Source organism: Vanellus vanellus (genome assembly GCF_965231255.1).
Source record: "Vanellus vanellus genome assembly, chromosome: 5".
In the NCBI taxonomy this organism is placed as follows: Eukaryota; Metazoa; Chordata; class Aves; order Charadriiformes; family Charadriidae; genus Vanellus; species Vanellus vanellus.
The window spans coordinates 33,067,857-33,082,888 of NC_138910.1; positions in this window are offsets into that span (position 1 = coordinate 33,067,857).

The window sequence follows — 15,032 nt, forward strand, 5'->3', positions numbered from 1 at the left end:
AGGGTAAATAAAAAGTAAGGATTTTTATTTTAGTTGCAGTTTTTAGCCATGTTCCACTGAATTGTTAAAAATCTGTTGGCAGATTCCAGTTCTTTAACTGGGAAAAATATTTCTATATTGAGTTTATTTTGCCTTGTTAAAATTAAATATTGTTTCCTTGAACATTAACAAATTTTCAGTGTTTACAACAAAAAATCACAAGGGATAGCGTCTCTAAAGGTGAAAATTTCTTTTCCTTCAACTCTATATTTCCTGCAGTAGAATGACAGAGCACCTGAAACTCTGTTTTTTTCCTCCGAAATAGCACAGAATAACATTTTTATGATCGATTTTTCTCAATGTTTTTGCTTTCAGAAGTTGCAGAATAGCAATAACGACCTTATTCTAAGCACTGAAAATAAGATATCAGTTGTTAAAGTTTTCAGTTTCAGTGTCTGTTCAGAAATGAATAGAAATCCCAAATTTTCTTTTTTTTTTTTTTTTATGTGGAATGATGGCACTGAAAACAAATAAACAAATGGGAAATGGCTGCCACCTTCTAACAGCAGAACAAGCCTTTTAATCTTATTTTCACTAGAAGTGTAGGTAGGCTCCTTGGCAGGATTAGTTATAAGTCTCACCCTGAAATACAGAAAGTTAAGCTATCCTTCATGAAGTTGCTTCATTAGGAGAAAACCAGTCCTCTTTACAAAGAGGATGTTGTATTAATTTAAGCAGCCATTAAAAAAAAAGTCAGTATTTTTACTTGCTACCGTACAGAGTTACTGAAAATACTTCTGTATATTTGCAATACCTCGTAACTCTGGTAATTGCATAGCACAACGACTGCTGCCTCTTAATGATGACATTATAGAAGCACAGGCGATTACTGAATTACTTTGATCCTTCTAGGAACCAAATCTAAACTTTACTGATTAAACTTTTCTGTAAACCAACAATGATGTAAGTATGCAATATTCCAAATATCATAGAAACATATGATTTGTTAGCATCTTAAGGGCATTGCGAAAGTCATGTTTTGAGTACAGTGTATTTAGGAGGAAAACTGTCACGAGTAAGACACTTGGAAGTACTCAGTATTGGCCTATCCCACATCTCACATGAGTTACCAAAATCCCTTTTTTGGTATGCTAGTACATTAATCTGTAACATAATTTATCGCGTGTAGAAATAAGTTTGTAATTTAGGGCAGGTATTTAAGCATGGGAATAATTTTACTCTTGTAAATAATCACCTTGCCTTTCTGTGGACTTTTTACAAGAGTAGAGTTAATCATATATAATTGTTGCACTTAACCCTGGATCTTGCAATTTACAGTGGGTGGACGACTTCCATGTCTGCACCAAGCAAAGGGTATTTGGGGGAGGGCAGCCACCTGCCAGGCTGTACTGTCAGGATTGTTTCATCCTGTATTTTAGCCACAGCTGCAGGATGGGGTCCCAAGTCGCTCTCAAAAATACTGAGTTACAACCTCCGGACTGCCTGAAATTGCTGTGAAATAGCTCAGGGGATTTCTGTTCATCGCTACTAAAAGGGCGCCATAATGTGTTTGGTACTTTTATGCAGTAAACAACTGCCAGATCATTGAATTAGAACAAACACATGAAATGAATTGTTTATCCATTGTACTGTTGAGAAACTTGGTTATGTATCTTGAGGATGATTTTAAAAAAATTGTGATTTTTATTCTTAGTCATGTAAGAAATATTAGAGTGCCTTTTTATATTTGTGTATTATGGAAATGTTTTGTGAAACTCGGGTTTGTTTTTTTTTTTTTTATTTGAGTGTTATAAAAGCAATATATTACCAGTAAATTTTCATTTCAGACCTTCTTTGAATGTATAAAGTGTTTCTTCTTTTCATATGTTCTACCTGCATTGAAATGAAAATATGCTAAATTTCTATAGGAATAATGTATAATTTTTGCAGTGCTGAAAATGCTTTCTTATTACACAAAAAGTAAACCTTAGGTCAGTGTTATAGGAAAGGGCGTTTTAAACTAGTGACAATCTGAGTGTGTGTATAAAATGTAATTTTATGCGTTTCTTATGCAGTGATCTACATATTAAAGCCAATATCTTATGTTTTGTAGGTTTTGTCTTATATTTTATGCTTTAGCATGTGCAATATATCTTTACAAACCATGGTGGTATGAATCTGGTGCCAGTGTTATATTTTGCATAACATTTGTAATAAACAATATAAACTATTGTTTGATGGTTTCAGTGGGGTTTTGTTGGTATTGTTTGCTTTTGTAAATTGAAGTTTAAGGACTTGGGTAAATGTCACATACGAAATGAGCAAAAAGATTTACTTCAGTGAATGACTTGGAATTCAACCTGAATCTTCTCAAGCACAGTTTAGTAACTTTTTCAACTACTGAATGCTGTATTAATGTAATGAAGAACCCTAACTGTAAACTACTATTGAAATGCATTCAGATGGTTATTTTTACAAATAAAAATGGTACAAATACTGTCGGAAAACTGAGTAAATTTTCTTTTAAAGGAGGGGGAGAGGCTTATTTATTTAGCAGCAGAGATGAAAAGTGCAACTATATGTATTTCTATCTTGTACTTCCCTCATGTGTAACTACCCCTTGTCTTAGTAAATTGATGTATTGCATCTCCATTGATGAGAAAAGAACAGTAACTTTTTTTGTCAGTTGCTAAATATTTCACTGTTAGTTTTCACTGACAACCAACACCAGCAATCGTGGGTTTGTCATGCAGCGGGTTGGGGAGGCTGTTCCAGAGACTGAAATCCAGCGATGAAAAGTGCCAAAATATAGTAAAAGATAGTAAGTGGTTGGAAGTGCTTAATTAAATTAAAAAGACCCTTCCCTCCAAAGCCAAAACACCACCACCCACGTCTTTCACGTGTTGACTGCTTGAAGCTTTATGGATGTTGTCACTAAACTCCTAACCAGGCCGGGAACCTTGAAAGCACCCCAGCAGCGGGGTTCGCAGGTTTATTTTGGGGGAGGGCCGTCCCCCGGTGGTACGCTGCGCTGTGCTGCGGGGCGCCCCAGGCCCTTTACAGCGGGGGGTACATCCGCGCGCCCCGACACCCGGGGGGGGGGGGGCGTTTTGGAGTCGGTAAACGGCGACGAGCAGCCGGCACCGCCTGAGGCCCGGCTGAGGGCGGCGGCGAAGGGGTCTCCTCAGGCGCTTCAGACCGGGGCGGCGCCCGTTCAGCAGCAGCGGCCCCGCGGGCCGGAGGCGGCTAAGCGGGCGCACCTCAGCGGCAAATGCGATGACTCGACCTCCCTATCATGGCGGACACGCCTTCCCCCCACGCAAGCTACCGGCTGGGGGAAGCCCGTCGGTAGGTTCCTGACCTCCCCGTAATGGCGCCCACGCCCGCGACATGGCGGACGACCCTCCTCAGCCTAGCGGAGCGGCGGCCAGCCAAGCGCAGGACCTTCCCAACATGGCGGCCGCCCTCCCGCTGCCGGCGGCGGCCAGGTTGTGGCGCCCGCCTGCCCGCCCCGCCTCCCGGGCGGTGGCGCTCCCCGCCCCGCCCCGCCGTGCACTGTCTGTGCTCGGAGAGCCCGCGGGGGAACGAGGGCTCCGCTGCGCGGGGCGCGATGGGGAGGGCGGGCCGCCGGTTCCCCGCGGTGGCGGCGGCGGTCTTCTACGGGGCGCTGGCGGCGCTGGTGCTGTTAGGGGTGCAGGACGTGCTGTTCCTCTACGAGGAAAACCGGTGCAGCATGACCTACATGTACGAGTATCCCGAGTACCTGGTGAGTGCGGCGGCGGGAGGCGCAGAGGGAGCGGTGTAACAGGTGGGGGGCCCCCGCCGGTCCCGCGGCCTCGCCGCTGGGCGTGGTGCGGCGGCCGTTGGGGCGGGAGGCGCGGGAGCCGCTTGCCTGAGGCGAGGCTCTCCTGTGGCTTCTCTCCTCTGCCCCGCCGCGGGGAGAGGAAAACGGCCCCGAACGCGCCCAGACGAGGGAGAGCCACCGCGCAGGCGGCTCCTGACAGCTCCCGTAACTTTCGGGTTCGCTAACTCGCCGCTTCCTGAGGCGGCCTCCGCGGAGCGGCGAGCCATACGTGGTGCAAAAATCGCTTTAGGTTGTTTGAGGAAAAAACGCGCTGCTTTGGCTGCCTCGTGCAATGGTGCGTCTCGGGTAGCTACAGAAGGGAGAAGCTGTCTACCTGCAAAGCAAGGAGGTGTTACTGCCACCCGTACATAAGAAAATGACGGGAAAAGCTTCCAAATTTATAACCTGTCGATGCCTGAAATTACCTGTAGTCCTGGTGAAACCGGTCGTCCAAGCTTTTGCAAAGGAAGAGCGCTGGGGCAGGTTCTCTGACGGCACTGTTAAGTGCCCAGGAGGTTAGATCTTGTACTTCTTGGTCCTTTTTGTGACTTGAGTTGCTTCACGCTCTATAACGTCCCCCAAAAAGTGAATAACCGAGATTTAAATGTGAGTGTATTTCTCATGCTAGTGAGCAGTAGTGCAAAGTCTTCTCGGTGAGCACTTTGCAGGTGGCACAGTCCCACAATGTACGGGGGAACTTGTAAACTTGCCTGAAGTCCCTCTCGCTTTGCTAATGAAGTCTTTTAGAAACCTCATTGAACACCTCTTTGAAAACTCTGAATCAGTTTGAGAGAGAGGACTGCTGATGGAACTGTTGTTTTCTAGACATGGTATTATGGCTTAATAGCAGTAGGATATAAATGTGTGAGTATATGTAGATTCACTGCTACTACTGCATGCAGTTGCTACAAAAAAATTCTCTTTTTAATAGTAGTTCTTACTACAGGATTTTCTGTCCTATTAAAAGCATCCCAAAGCATAATTTGTTGGCTTTTTAACATTCATTCAGAATTATCTAGGATATAATCTATGTTGGAAAAAATATGAAGTATTCTAAATAATATTCTGTTCGGAAGTAGGTTGCAAGCTGGCTTGCATAGTAAAGAAGATCTTAAAGCAAAACCTTAGCACGTAAATTGGTAATGAAGCAGCAAGTTAATTTTTGGATCAATTAACCTTCATTTTCTAACCTTGACATAGTTGTGTTAGCCTACAAAAGAGAATCTTGGTATAGTTACAAGGCTTGTTTTGTCAGTGCTGTAGGACAAATTTTTTTAAGCGTTTACAAATACTTAAAATACTACATGGAAAGTTTTCAGATCTCCTAGCAGCCAAAACCTACTTCAGCTTCAGTCTGAAGCCAACCAACGGAAAGTTACTAGTAAAATCTGTGTGAAGTTATTGGTGGTTGCATGAAATTCTCATCTGCCACCAACATCTTTTGTATTTACTCGTCATGTTGGGGCTTAAATTCTAAGCCTCTTTAGGCAAGTGTTGTGCTGGTAAGTGATACAAGGCTTAAGAGTAAGCAGTAGTTCCATTCAGGAGATGCAAGTCACAGCTGGCTGTATTACCTCTAAGAATTTCTATTTCCTGAATAGTAATCACTTTTACTGTGTGGAAAACAGTACTTTTTTTCAGGGGGGGAGAAACAATTAATTTGTCTGGGTTTGCGAAGGCATTACACTTTTCAAATACCTCTTTATTGTTGGAGGGGTTATTTGTTTTATTCTTAATGTCTTTGTAATGCTGGCATTGGTAGGAAACCACAAGGCAGGGATTTCAGGTGAAAGGTACCCATCCTCCCTTCTGGATTGGGCATCACATTACGAAACAAACAACTACTTGAGCAATTAAAACATAAGAAGTTTCCCCTCTTTCGTGTCTAACAGTGTGGGTTAGCTCACAGTCAAGCTAATACTAAGTAATGGAATCGGTTTGGATTCTTTTTTCTTTTTTGTACTTGACCATATTTTTTTTGCATGAGTTGTAGAATTGTAGCATTTGAATTTAACCTACTCTTGTCCTGTTCATCTAAGCTTGGTAAGAGCTCGGAAGTCAGTAATGAGGACTTTTTCACAGAAGCCTGATTTCTTTGGGAACCAGGGTGAAAAATGAAGCCTACGTTGACACTGTAAAAGTTACTGTAACTCATTACAACCAATTATATAACCAATGTCTTGGGAATTCAGAATTTAAAACCACTGTCATGGAACATGAAAGTCTGCTTTCTTTTGGAGCTGTGTTGCCATTTTGTTATAATATTTGAGCACTGTGATTTCCTGAAAAACCCAATATTTTCATAGTACAATTCTCATGGATTGTGTGGTTTCTTGCTTTTGACATTGACCTGAAGAAGGGCAGCTCAGTAATTTTATGTTCTGTAAAAGTTTTTGAAAAGACAATTAACTGGGAATATACTGTGGAAGAACAGCTGATCTGATCTGTCAGGAAGTCATATAAACATATCTTGATGGCACACTTAGTTTAGTAATGGAAACTGATTAATTGAAGGGTTTTTTTCACAGAATTTTGAAAGCCTTTGAAAAAAGAGCAGTAGAAAGGAATGAGAAAGGGAATCACGGAATCATGGAGTTTTCATAGTTGGAAGGGACCTCTAGAGATCATCTAGTCCAACTCCCCTGCTAAAGCAGGGTTGCCTAGAGCACATTACTCAGGACTGCATCCAGGCGGGTCTTGAAAATCTCCAGAGAAGGGGACTCCACAACCTCCCTGGGCAGCCTGTTCCGCTGCTCTGTCACCCTCACCGTAAAGAAGTGTTTTCTTGTATTTGAACGGAACTTCCTATGTTCTAACTTGTGCCCTTGTCCTGTCACTGGGAACCATTGAAAAGAGCCTGGCTCCATCCTCCTTCAACCCACCCTTTAGATACTTGTATGCCATAATAAGGTCTCCCCTCAGCCTTCTCTTCTCCAGGCTAAAGAGTCCCAGCTCTCTCAGCCTTTCCTCACAAGGCAGATGCTCCAATCCCTTGATCATCTTAGTTGCCCTTCGCTGGACTCGCTCCAGCAGTTCCCTGTCCCTCTTGAACTGGGGAGCCCAAAACTGGACACAGTATTCCAGTTGTGGCCTCACCAGTGCAGGGTAGAGGGGGAGAATGACCTCCCTCAACCTACTGGCCACACTCTTCCCTATGCAGCCCAGGATTCCATTGGCCTTTTTGGCAACAAGGTCACATTGCTGGCTCATGGATAATTTACTGTCTACCAGGACCCCCAGATCCTTCTCCTCAGAACTACTTCCCAGCAGGTCCGCCCCTAACCTATACTGGTGCTTTACATTCTTCCTCCCCAGGTGCAGAACCTTGCACTTGCTTTTGTTGAACCTCATTAGGTTCTTCTCTGCCCAGAACCTCATTAGGTTCTTCTCTGCCCAGAACCTCATTAGGTTCTTCTCTGCCAGAACCTCATTAGGTTCTTCTCTGCCCAGAACCTCATTAGGTTCTTCTCTGCCCAGAACCTCATTAGGTTCTTCTCTGCCCAGAACCTCATTAGGTTCTTCTCTGCCCAGAACCTCATTAGGTTCTTCTCTGCCCAGAACCTCATTAGGTTCTTCTCTGCCCAGAACCTCATTAGGTTCTTCTCTGCCCAGAACCTCATTAGGTTCTTCTCTGCCCAGAACCTCATTAGGTTCTTCTCTGCCCAGAACCTCATTAGGTTCTTCTCTGCCCAGAACCTCATTAGGTTCTTCTCTGCCCAGAACCTCATTAGGTTCTTCTCTGCCCAGAACCTCATTAGGTTCTTCTCTGCCCAGAACCTCATTAGGTTCTTCTCTGCCCAGAACCTCATTAGGTTCTTCTCTGCCCAGAACCTCATTAGGTTCTTCTCTGCCCAGAACCTCATTAGGTTCTTCTCTGCCCAGAACCTCATTAGGTTCTTCTCTGCCCAGAACCTCATTAGGTTCTTCTCTGCCCAGAACCTCATTAGGTTCTTCTCTGCCCAGAACCTCATTAGGTTCTTCTCTGCCCAGAACCTCATTAGGTTCTTCTCTGCCCAGAACCTCATTAGGTTCTTCTCTGCCCAGAACCTCATTAGGTTCTTCTCTGCCCAGAACCTCATTAGGTTCTTCTCTGCCCAGAACCTCATTAGGTTCTTCTCTGCCCAGAACCTCATTAGGTTCTTCTCTGCCCAGAACCTCATTAGGTTCTTCTCTGCCCAGAACCTCATTAGGTTCTTCTCTGCCCAGAACCTCATTAGGTTCTTCTCTGCCCAGAACCTCATTAGGTTCTTCTCTGCCCAGAACCTCATTAGGTTCTTCTCTGCCCAGAACCTCATTAGGTTCTTCTCTGCCCAGAACCTCATTAGGTTCTTCTCTGCCCAGAACCTCATTAGGTTCTTCTCTGCCCAGAACCTCATTAGGTTCTTCTCTGCCCAGAACCTCATTAGGTTCTTCTCTGCCCAGAACCTCATTAGGTTCTTCTCTGCCCAGAACCTCATTAGGTTCTTCTCTGCCCAGAACCTCATTAGGTTCTTCTCTGCCCAGAACCTCATTAGGTTCTTCTCTGCCCAGAACCTCATTAGGTTCTTCTCTGCCCAGAACCTCATTAGGTTCTTCTCTGCCCAGAACCTCATTAGGTTCTTCTCTGCCCAGAACCTCATTAGGTTCTTCTCTGCCCAGAACCTCATTAGGTTCTTCTCTGCCCAGAACCTCATTAGGTTCTTCTCTGCCCAGAACCTCATTAGGTTCTTCTCTGCCCAGAACCTCATTAGGTTCTTCTCTGCCCAGAACCTCATTAGGTTCTTCTCTGCCCAGAACCTCATTAGGTTCTTCTCTGCCCAGAACCTCATTAGGTTCTTCTCTGCCCAGAACCTCATTAGGTTCTTCTCTGCCCAGAACCTCATTAGGTTCTTCTCTGCCCAGAACCTCATTAGGTTCTTCTCTGCCCAGAACCTCATTAGGTTCTTCTCTGCCCAGAACCTCATTAGGTTCTTCTCTGCCCAGAACCTCATTAGGTTCTTCTCTGCCCAGAACCTCATTAGGTTCTTCTCTGCCCAGAACCTCATTAGGTTCTTCTCTGCCCAGAACCTCATTAGGTTCTTCTCTGCCCAGAACCTCATTAGGTTCTTCTCTGCCCAGAACCTCATTAGGTTCTTCTCTGCCCAGAACCTCATTAGGTTCTTCTCTGCCCAGAACCTCATTAGGTTCTTCTCTGCCCAGAACCTCATTAGGTTCTTCTCTGCCCAGAACCTCATTAGGTTCTTCTCTGCCCAGAACCTCATTAGGTTCTTCTCTGCCCAGAACCTCATTAGGTTCTTCTCTGCCCAGAACCTCATTAGGTTCTTCTCTGCCCAGAACCTCATTAGGTTCTTCTCTGCCCAGAACCTCATTAGGTTCTTCTCTGCCCAGAACCTCATTAGGTTCTTCTCTGCCCAGAACCTCATTAGGTTCTTCTCTGCCCAGAACCTCATTAGGTTCTTCTCTGCCCAGAACCTCATTAGGTTCTTCTCTGCCCAGAACCTCATTAGGTTCTTCTCTGCCCAGAACCTCATTAGGTTCTTCTCTGCCCAGAACCTCATTAGGTTCTTCTCTGCCCAGAACCTCATTAGGTTCTTCTCTGCCCAGAACCTCATTAGGTTCTTCTCTGCCCAGAACCTCATTAGGTTCTTCTCTGCCCAGAACCTCATTAGGTTCTTCTCTGCCCAGAACCTCATTAGGTTCTTCTCTGCCCAGAACCTCATTAGGTTCTTCTCTGCCCAGAACCTCATTAGGTTCTTCTCTGCCCAGAACCTCATTAGGTTCTTCTCTGCCCAGAACCTCATTAGGTTCTTCTCTGCCCAGAACCTCATTAGGTTCTTCTCTGCCCAGAACCTCATTAGGTTCTTCTCTGCCCAGAACCTCATTAGGTTCTTCTCTGCCCAGAACCTCATTAGGTTCTTCTCTGCCCAGAACCTCATTAGGTTCTTCTCTGCCCAGAACCTCATTAGGTTCTTCTCTGCCCAGAACCTCATTAGGTTCTTCTCTGCCCAGAACCTCATTAGGTTCTTCTCTGCCCAGAACCTCATTAGGTTCTTCTCTGCCCAGAACCTCATTAGGTTCTTCTCTGCCCAGAACCTCATTAGGTTCTTCTCTGCCCAGAACCTCATTAGGTTCTTCTCTGCCCAGAACCTCATTAGGTTCTTCTCTGCCCAGAACCTCATTAGGTTCTTCTCTGCCCAGAACCTCATTAGGTTCTTCTCTGCCCAGAACCTCATTAGGTTCTTCTCTGCCCAGAACCTCATTAGGTTCTTCTCTGCCCAGAACCTCATTAGGTTCTTCTCTGCCCAGAACCTCATTAGGTTCTTCTCTGCCCAGAACCTCATTAGGTTCTTCTCTGCCCAGAACCTCATTAGGTTCTTCTCTGCCCAGAACCTCATTAGGTTCTTCTCTGCCCAGAACCTCATTAGGTTCTTCTCTGCCCAGAACCTCATTAGGTTCTTCTCTGCCCAGAACCTCATTAGGTTCTTCTCTGCCCAGAACCTCATTAGGTTCTTCTCTGCCCAGAACCTCATTAGGTTCTTCTCTGCCCAGAACCTCATTAGGTTCTTCTCTGCCCAGAACCTCATTAGGTTCTTCTCTGCCCAGAACCTCATTAGGTTCTTCTCTGCCCAGAACCTCATTAGGTTCTTCTCTGCCCAGAACCTCATTAGGTTCTTCTCTGCCCAGAACCTCATTAGGTTCTTCTCTGCCCAGAACCTCATTAGGTTCTTCTCTGCCCAGAACCTCATTAGGTTCTTCTCTGCCCAGAACCTCATTAGGTTCTTCTCTGCCCAGAACCTCATTAGGTTCTTCTCTGCCCAGAACCTCATTAGGTTCTTCTCTGCCCAGAACCTCATTAGGTTCTTCTCTGCCCAGAACCTCATTAGGTTCTTCTCTGCCCAGAACCTCATTAGGTTCTTCTCTGCCCAGAACCTCATTAGGTTCTTCTCTGCCCAGAACCTCATTAGGTTCTTCTCTGCCCAGAACCTCATTAGGTTCTTCTCTGCCCAGAACCTCATTAGGTTCTTCTCTGCCCAGAACCTCATTAGGTTCTTCTCTGCCCAGAACCTCATTAGGTTCTTCTCTGCCCAGAACCTCATTAGGTTCTTCTCTGCCCAGAACCTCATTAGGTTCTTCTCTGCCCAGAACCTCATTAGGTTCTTCTCTGCCCAGAACCTCATTAGGTTCTTCTCTGCCCAGAACCTCATTAGGTTCTTCTCTGCCCAGAACCTCATTAGGTTCTTCTCTGCCCAGAACCTCATTAGGTTCTTCTCTGCCCAGAACCTCATTAGGTTCTTCTCTGCCCAGAACCTCATTAGGTTCTTCTCTGCCCAGAACCTCATTAGGTTCTTCTCTGCCCAGAACCTCATTAGGTTCTTCTCTGCCCAGAACCTCATTAGGTTCTTCTCTGCCCAGAACCTCATTAGGTTCTTCTCTGCCCAGAACCTCATTAGGTTCTTCTCTGCCCAGAACCTCATTAGGTTCTTCTCTGCCCAGAACCTCATTAGGTTCTTCTCTGCCCAGAACCTCATTAGGTTCTTCTCTGCCCAGAACCTCATTAGGTTCTTCTCTGCCCAGAACCTCATTAGGTTCTTCTCTGCCCAGAACCTCATTAGGTTCTTCTCTGCCCAGAACCTCATTAGGTTCTTCTCTGCCCAGAACCTCATTAGGTTCTTCTCTGCCCAGAACCTCATTAGGTTCTTCTCTGCCCAGAACCTCATTAGGTTCTTCTCTGCCCAGAACCTCATTAGGTTCTTCTCTGCCCAGAACCTCATTAGGTTCTTCTCTGCCCAGAACCTCATTAGGTTCTTCTCTGCCCAGAACCTCATTAGGTTCTTCTCTGCCCAGAACCTCATTAGGTTCTTCTCTGCCCAGAACCTCATTAGGTTCTTCTCTGCCCAGAACCTCATTAGGTTCTTCTCTGCCCAGAACCTCATTAGGTTCTTCTCTGCCCAGAACCTCATTAGGTTCTTCTCTGCCCAGAACCTCATTAGGTTCTTCTCTGCCCAGAACCTCATTAGGTTCTTCTCTGCCCAGAACCTCATTAGGTTCTTCTCTGCCCAGAACCTCATTAGGTTCTTCTCTGCCCAGAACCTCATTAGGTTCTTCTCTGCCCAGAACCTCATTAGGTTCTTCTCTGCCCAGAACCTCATTAGGTTCTTCTCTGCCCAGAACCTCATTAGGTTCTTCTCTGCCCAGAACCTCATTAGGTTCTTCTCTGCCCAGAACCTCATTAGGTTCTTCTCTGCCCAGAACCTCATTAGGTTCTTCTCTGCCCAGAACCTCATTAGGTTCTTCTCTGCCCAGAACCTCATTAGGTTCTTCTCTGCCCAGAACCTCATTAGGTTCTTCTCTGCCCAGAACCTCATTAGGTTCTTCTCTGCCCAGAACCTCATTAGGTTCTTCTCTGCCCAGAACCTCATTAGGTTCTTCTCTGCCCAGAACCTCATTAGGTTCTTCTCTGCCCAGAACCTCATTAGGTTCTTCTCTGCCCAGAACCTCATTAGGTTCTTCTCTGCCCAGAACCTCATTAGGTTCTTCTCTGCCCAGAACCTCATTAGGTTCTTCTCTGCCCAGAACCTCATTAGGTTCTTCTCTGCCCAGAACCTCATTAGGTTCTTCTCTGCCCAGAACCTCATTAGGTTCTTCTCTGCCCAGAACCTCATTAGGTTCTTCTCTGCCCAGAACCTCATTAGGTTCTTCTCTGCCCAGAACCTCATTAGGTTCTTCTCTGCCCAGAACCTCATTAGGTTCTTCTCTGCCCAGAACCTCATTAGGTTCTTCTCTGCCCAGAACCTCATTAGGTTCTTCTCTGCCCAGAACCTCATTAGGTTCTTCTCTGCCCAGAACCTCATTAGGTTCTTCTCTGCCCAGAACCTCATTAGGTTCTTCTCTGCCCAGAACCTCATTAGGTTCTTCTCTGCCCAGAACCTCATTAGGTTCTTCTCTGCCCAGAACCTCATTAGGTTCTTCTCTGCCCAGAACCTCATTAGGTTCTTCTCTGCCCAGAACCTCATTAGGTTCTTCTCTGCCCAGAACCTCATTAGGTTCTTCTCTGCCCAGAACCTCATTAGGTTCTTCTCTGCCCAGAACCTCATTAGGTTCTTCTCTGCCCAGAACCTCATTAGGTTCTTCTCTGCCCAGAACCTCATTAGGTTCTTCTCTGCCCAGAACCTCATTAGGTTCTTCTCTGCCCAGAACCTCATTAGGTTCTTCTCTGCCCAGAACCTCATTAGGTTCTTCTCTGCCCAGAACCTCATTAGGTTCTTCTCTGCCCAGAACCTCATTAGGTTCTTCTCTGCCCAGAACCTCATTAGGTTCTTCTCTGCCCAGAACCTCATTAGGTTCTTCTCTGCCCAGAACCTCATTAGGTTCTTCTCTGCCCAGAACCTCATTAGGTTCTTCTCTGCCCAGAACCTCATTAGGTTCTTCTCTGCCCAGAACCTCATTAGGTTCTTCTCTGCCCAGAACCTCATTAGGTTCTTCTCTGCCCAGAACCTCATTAGGTTCTTCTCTGCCCAGAACCTCATTAGGTTCTTCTCTGCCCAGAACCTCATTAGGTTCTTCTCTGCCCAGAACCTCATTAGGTTCTTCTCTGCCCAGAACCTCATTAGGTTCTTCTCTGCCCAGAACCTCATTAGGTTCTTCTCTGCCCAGAACCTCATTAGGTTCTTCTCTGCCCAGAACCTCATTAGGTTCTTCTCTGCCCAGAACCTCATTAGGTTCTTCTCTGCCCAGAACCTCATTAGGTTCTTCTCTGCCCAGAACCTCATTAGGTTCTTCTCTGCCCAGAACCTCATTAGGTTCTTCTCTGCCCAGAACCTCATTAGGTTCTTCTCTGCCCAGAACCTCATTAGGTTCTTCTCTGCCCAGAACCTCATTAGGTTCTTCTCTGCCCAGAACCTCATTAGGTTCTTCTCTGCCCAGAACCTCATTAGGTTCTTCTCTGCCCAGAACCTCATTAGGTTCTTCTCTGCCCAGAACCTCATTAGGTTCTTCTCTGCCCAGAACCTCATTAGGTTCTTCTCTGCCCAGAACCTCATTAGGTTCTTCTCTGCCCAGAACCTCATTAGGTTCTTCTCTGCCCAGAACCTCATTAGGTTCTTCTCTGCCCAGAACCTCATTAGGTTCTTCTCTGCCCAGAACCTCATTAGGTTCTTCTCTGCCCAGAACCTCATTAGGTTCTTCTCTGCCCAGAACCTCATTAGGTTCTTCTCTGCCCAGAACCTCATTAGGTTCTTCTCTGCCCAGAACCTCATTAGGTTCTTCTCTGCCCAGAACCTCATTAGGTTCTTCTCTGCCCAGAACCTCATTAGGTTCTTCTCTGCCCAGAACCTCATTAGGTTCTTCTCTGCCCAGAACCTCATTAGGTTCTTCTCTGCCCAGAACCTCATTAGGTTCTTCTCTGCCCAGAACCTCATTAGGTTCTTCTCTGCCCAGAACCTCATTAGGTTCTTCTCTGCCCAGAACCTCATTAGGTTCTTCTCTGCCCAGAACCTCATTAGGTTCTTCTCTGCCCAGAACCTCATTAGGTTCTTCTCTGCCCAGAACCTCATTAGGTTCTTCTCTGCCCAGAACCTCATTAGGTTCTTCTCTGCCCAGAACCTCATTAGGTTCTTCTCTGCCCAGAACCTCATTAGGTTCTTCTCTGCCCAGAACCTCATTAGGTTCTTCTCTGCCCAGAACCTCATTAGGTTCTTCTCTGCCCAGAACCTCATTAGGTTCTTCTCTGCCCAGAACCTCATTAGGTTCTTCTCTGCCCAGAACCTCATTAGGTTCTTCTCTGCCCAGAACCTCATTAGGTTCTTCTCTGCCCAGAACCTCATTAGGTTCTTCTCTGCCCAGAACCTCATTAGGTTCTTCTCTGCCCAGAACCTCATTAGGTTCTTCTCTGCCCAGAACCTCATTAGGTTCTTCTCTGCCCAGAACCTCATTAGGTTCTTCTCTGCCCAGAACCTCATTAGGTTCTTCTCTGCCCAGAACCTCATTAGGTTCTTCTCTGCCCAGAACCTCATTAGGTTCTTCTCTGCCCAGAACCTCATTAGGTTCTTCTCTGCCCAGAACCTCATTAGGTTCTTCTCTGCCCAGAACCTCATTAGGTTCTTCTCTGCCCAGAACCTCATTAGGTTCTTCTCTGCCCAGAACCTCATTAGGTTCTTCTCTGCCCAGAACCTCATTAGGTTCTTCTCTGCCCAGAACCTCATTAGGTTCTTCTCTGCCCAGAACCTCATTA